The sequence below is a fragment of the Lepus europaeus genome, chromosome 3 (assembly GCF_033115175.1).
Source record: "Lepus europaeus isolate LE1 chromosome 3, mLepTim1.pri, whole genome shotgun sequence".
NCBI classification, from domain to species: domain Eukaryota; kingdom Metazoa; phylum Chordata; class Mammalia; order Lagomorpha; family Leporidae; genus Lepus; species Lepus europaeus.
The window spans coordinates 86,088,664-86,094,847 of NC_084829.1; positions in this window are offsets into that span (position 1 = coordinate 86,088,664).

Here is a 6,184-nt window from a genome sequence, read left to right on the forward strand (position 1 = left end):
GCGGCAGGTGAGCCTCGGGTTGGGGGACGCGGAGGGGCAGCCGAGGGGCTGGTGGGCGAGGGCGGAGGTGCGAGCCGCGCTGAGGCGCGCGGCAGCCAGGCTCGGCCCTGCACCGCGGCGGCGGCGGGGCCTGCTGCCCCCTCGGGTCTTGAGCGTTTTAACCGGGCGGTCTTGCTCCATTTGGTTGTCTTTTTCGCGTTGGTTCTTCTTCCATGATTCGCTTAGGGCGTACTCTTCGGCGATGAGCGCGCGCTCTCACGTGTTGGCTGGGCACCTGCCATGCGTCAGGCACTGTTGCAGAAGTGGGATGTGGCAGTGGGCAGGCGAAGTCCGTCCCTTAGCGTCTCCATTCCAGAGAGGGGGACGGATGGCGAATGAAGGAGCGGACGCACGTCGTCGGAGAGTTAAAACGCAAAAGGCAACAGCTGAGGGAATGAATACGATCCTTTTTCCAGTCTCCATCCCTTTTAGTGATCCGCTTGCCTTTGCCTTAGTTCCCATGGTCAGCACAGCCTGTTCCCCGGGGCCGGGATTCTATCCAGGGAATTCAGTTATTCGCGCACCCCGTTTCATTCTTGGAAGTGGTCTGCTTTGCCGTGTAGATGATTCGGTCACTGGAACGAGCACACGGCCCTCGCAAAAGCTACGAGAAGCTCCCAGGGTGTTCAGTTCAGACAGGATTGCTGTGGCACAGCAGCCTGGACAGGGAATATGGCGGTGAGGTAGGGCAGGCGGGGTCCCTATCCTCGGAGTTCACAGCACGGTGGGGAGGAAGAATTACTAATCACAGTGTTAAAGATACGCGCCATTAGGCTATGGGTAGAACTGCAGGCTGCCGGAGGGGACGGTATGCGCAGAGGTGAGCAGTGCCAGAGGGTCACTTTTGTAGAGTCTTGAAGAGTCAGCTCAAGGATGAGCAAAGAGCAGTCAGTGTACTAGACCAGCGTGTGCAAAGACCTCGAAGCAATATGGGAAATGGAAGGAAGCAAATAGCATAAAGCTAGAGAATTGGAATCTAGGCTAGAGAGTGTATAATAAAAAGCTCAGACTGGGGCAGGTATTTGGTGAGTGGTGAACGTGCTGCTTGGGATGCCAGCATCCTATATTGGAGTACCTGGGTTTGAGGCTCCGCTCCACTTCCTCTGGGAGGCAGCAGATGATGGCTCCAGTACTTGAGTCTTCACCACCCACATGGAAAGGCTCCTGGTTTGCCCTGGCTCAGACATGGCTGTTGTGGGCATCTGGGGAGTGAACCAGGGATGGAGGATCTCTCTCTCTCTTTCTCTCTCTCTCTCTCACCTCACCTCACCTCTCACCTCTCACCTCTCACCTCTCACCTCTATTTCAAGTAAATAAAAATACACAGAATTTTAAAGGAAGAAGAAAGTTGAGAGTGCTATGTTATGTATGAGTTTGCTAGGGCTGCTGTAACAGATTAACCACATGTGATGGTTTAAAGTAACAGACGTTTATTCTCCAGGAATTCTGAGAGCCAGATGTGTGGAATCGAGGTGCCTACAGGGCCATACTCACACTGCTGAAGGTAGAGGGGAGACTCCTTGCTGGCTCTTCCAAGCTCTGGGGGCCCCAGGTGTATGTTGCCTGTGGCTGCTTGGTTCCTGTTTCCACCTCTGCCTTCTCTGTGTGTCGTCTCCTCTGTCTGTTATGAAGACATTTGTCAGTGGATTAGGGCCTACCTGATTAATTCTAGAATGATTGTACCTCAAAACTCCCCATTATGCCTGCAAAGACCCTTACCCCTGATAAGGTCACAAACCAGGGCTTGAGACTTAGACATAATCTGTTGGGAGCCACCATTCAACCCACCACATTAACTTCACAAAGAAAAAGAATCTTGATCTGGTGGGTGCTTAGAGTTACCCTGATATATTGTTAAGTGGAGAAAAAACAAGTCACCAGATACCGTATAAACTATGAACTTATCTAGTTAAAATTTATATCTCAGGGCCAGCATTGTGGTATTGCAGGTTAAGCTGCCACCTGCAACACCAATGTCCCGTATTGGCACCGGTGCAAGTCCTGGCTGCTTCACTTCCCATCCAACTTCCTGCTCATGCACCTGGGAAAGCAGCAGAGGATGGCCCAAGTGCTTGGGTCCCTGCCACCCACATGGGAGACCTGAATGGAGCTCCTGGCTCCTGACTTTGGCCTGTTCCAGCCCTGACTGTTGCAACCATATGGGGAGTGAACCAGCAGATGGAAGATATGTGTCTCTCTCTGTGTCCCTCTCTCACTGTAACCCTGCCTTTCAAATAAATAAATAGGTAAAAATTTATTTCTCTGCATGTTTAGGTAGAAATAGAATTTTCCCAGGTGGAGGCATTGTACTCTGATTTTTACTTTCTTCTTCATACCTTTCAGTACTGTCAGATTATTTTAAAAAAATTTTTTATAATTAGAGAACATATACAGATCCTTACAATTTGAAAAAAGCTTCTGTAGGAAATTTGAAAAGACAGTGTAGATGGGGAGTGGTTTTGCTTTTCCTGTTTCTTTTGTTGGATGTACCCAGAAAAGCTCTTCAATTGTAAAAGAAGATTCAAGTAGAAACTTGGGCTTTAAAGGCATTTGGAGTTGGTTTAAAATGGAGCCAGGATTATTTATATTACATAAAAATATATGTTCTTCCTATTTTCATATGTGATATGAGGAAGCTAAGTATAAAGAAGTGGAAGGTAAGGGCAGGTGTTGTGGTGCAGTGGGTTAAGCTGCTGCTTGAGATGCCAGCATCCCACATCTCCGTGTCTGCTGCTGTGCCTCTGATCCAGCTCCCTGCTAATGCACCTGGCAAGGTAGCAAGTGCGTGTTCAAGTACTTGGGCCCCTGCCACCCACCTGGGGGACTCCAATGGAGTTCCTGACTCCTGCCTTCCACTTGGCTCAGCCTTGGCTGTTGTGGACATTTGGAAAGTGAACCAGCAGATGGAAGATTCTCTCTCTCTCTATCTCTCTGTCTTTCAAATAGATGAAAAGTAAATGAATAAACATTTTAAAAAGAGAAGTAGGAAGAAAGGCTTAGGTCAGAACTAAAGGCCCTGCCAGTCCCTGGGCTCACAAACATATTCATATTTACCCTGAGTCCTAGCAGTGAGTTAGATGACATTTAGCAGAAGTATTGCTTTATTGAAGCATTGTATTAAGGCACCAAATGGTGCCCTACAGGCTTTGGAGAATTAATGTTCTTGCTTAATTGCCAAAGGATTTCCAAGGAGTGTACCATTGGCAACTATAACAATTGTTTAATAGCTGTGGCTCCTTTTTACAGCAGGATTTAATGTATTATTCTTTGCTATGATTATTACTTCCTTTCCATTTAACACATTTTAAAAATTACAGCTTAATGCTTCTTTATTTTTCCCCTAAGAGACATAGTTTGAAAATATTTTAGGAAAACTAGTGTCACTTCTCAATTTAAATCCTATCATTGCCTTTTTCTCTGTCTTTAAAGTAAATGAATTTTAACTTTTTAAAAAAATATTTATTTTATTTATTTGAAAGAGTTACACAGAGAGAGGAGAGGCAGAGAGAGAGAGAGAGAGGTCTTCCATCCGTTGGTTCACTCCCCAGATGGCCGCGATGGCCTGAGCTGTGCCGATCCGAAGCCAGGAGCCAGGAGCTTCTTCTGGGTCTCTCATGCAGGTGCAGGGGCCCAAGGACTTGGGCCATCTTCTACTGCTGTCCCAGGCCATAGCAGAGAGCTGTATCAGAAGAGGAGCAGCCAGGACTAGAACCGGTGCTCATATGGGATGCCGGTGCTTCAGGCCAGGGCTTTAACCCACTGCGCCACTGCACTGGCTCCTAAATTTTAACTTTTCATGGAAACCATACTTCCACAGAGTATTGCAAGAAAAATTCAGAATCCTTTTTCCAACTTCTTAAAACTTGTCTTAGTAGACAAGTCTTTCAAATCAGTAGTTTACATTATGTTTAAAATAGAGGCACATAAAAATGTATTCCTTTAATGCTTGGGTGGTTTACTGCTGTCTCTCTGGGGAAACTGCTAGTAGCAAACTTACTATCATTTAGAATCTAACACTTGGAACTTTCCCTCTTCTCTCTTACCCACCACACCCAAAACTGGCAGTCTCTTAGAGTCTTTTTGCCACTCTGGGGCATCTTTTCTAAACGACACCCTCCCAATTTCATAGGTAGACTTTGGAGAGTAGAGTTTGAGAGTAGAACATCACTGTTCCTGGGTTGTTAGTAATGTTCAAAATTCAAGGCTATCCCTGTTTTTCATTACCATGGATGATCAAGAAATGCCAATGTTGGTTTGTAATATTGAGCAACACAGATTTGTTATTCCAAAGCAATTGAATAGTGTGTTTGGTTGTTTAATATAACTAACTTTTCTTCCATTTCTTTTCTTTAAAGATGATTGATTTGAACTGGGGTGGGAGAGAAGAGAGAGAGAGATATCTTCCATCTTCCATCTGCTGGTTCACTCCTCAAATGGCAGCCAGATCTGGGCCAGGCCAAAGCCAGGAGAACTCCACCCAGGTCTTCCACATGGGTGCCAGGGGCCTCAAGTACTTGAGCCATCATGCACTGCTTTCCCAGGCACATTAGCAGGAACCTGGATCAAAAGCCGAGCAGCTGGGACTCATTCTGCCTGTCTGATACCAGGTGCTGGTGTCACAACCAGGAGCTTAACTTGCTGTGCCACAGCAACAGCCCCTCTTCCATTTCTTAAATGGATCAAAATTGGCTAGTCATCAGGTCTGTAGGCAGGGATCAACTCAGAAAAGACTAGTGTTTTAATTTTTAAATAAATTTTAATTTTCATGTAGTTGAGAGAGAGAGAACCTGCTTTCTGGTTCGCTGTCCAAATGCCAACAACCAGGGCTGGACCAAGGTCTCCTACATGGATGGCAGGGGGACAAACACTTGGGACATCATTTGCTGCCTCCAGGATGCATTAGTGAGAGACTGGATCAGAAGTGAAGTAGCTAGGATTGGAACTGGCACTCTGATATGGGATGCAGACTACCCAAGCGGCAGCTTAACTGCTGAGCCATCAGCCTGCCCCCAGACCAGTATTCTGACTGTCACATGGAGAACTAAAACTGATGGAAATTAAGTTCTGCTTGGGTATATATTCACGCCTTGAAATTTGTGTGAGAAAAAGTGCTTTGAAGAAACAAAGCACTGGGATTAAGGGTCACCCTCGTGAACCCTGTCCTATGAAGGGAACTCGCTGCTCCCCAACAGGTGGCGCTAGCTCTCCACTAGTAAAGGCTGCCTGGTGTATCCTTTCTTAAAATCAACCACGACATTGAAGATAAAGCGTGATGTGTACAGAACACATCGTGAACATTTTTCTGGTGCTCCCTGCGCTTTGGCTTATAAAACACCATTCTGTACAATATAATTGGAGAATCCACTATTATGCCTTCTTATGAATTTTATCTTTTCTACTAAAATCGTGTAAGAGGTCATTTGTATGATAATGTAACAAGAAGGGATTAAGCTAATACAGTAGTTTCAGAAAAGTTAGTGTAGTGAAGGTTTGTCACTTTACTGCATATTCCACAAAATGACATTGGGTCTTAAAAATGATGGAGATGCATGATTCATCTTTGTTAATTTATCAACTATTTAATGTTGATCCTCCGGCACCGTGGCTTAACAGGCTAATCCTCCGCCTTGCGGCGCCGGCACACCAGGTTCTAGTCCCGGTTGGGGCGCCGGATTCTATCCCGGTTGCCCCTCTTCCAGGCCAGCTCTCTGCTATGGCCCGGGAGTGCAATGGAGGATGGCCCAAGTGCTTGGGCCCTGCACCGCATGGGAGACCAGGAGAAGCACCTGGCTCCTGGCTTCGGATCAGCACGATGCGCTGGTCGCGGCGGCCATTGGAGGGTGAACCAACGGCAAAAAGGAAGACCTTTCTCTCTCTCTCTCTCTCTCACTATCCACTCAGCCTGTCCAAAAAAAAAAAAGTTGATCCTTTGCATATTAAGCATCCTACTGGAACTAGGAATGAAAATAGGCATTATTTCCCCCTCCCCCTTTCTTAAGGACCTAGCCCAGAGATTTCCCAGATTTAAGTCATTTTCATCCAGTGTATGAAATTTTTGCCATAATAATATACCTATTTACCACAAAGCACTTACTTTAAACTAGTCACTTTGATTTTAAAAGAAAACTGTTACCAATATTAATTT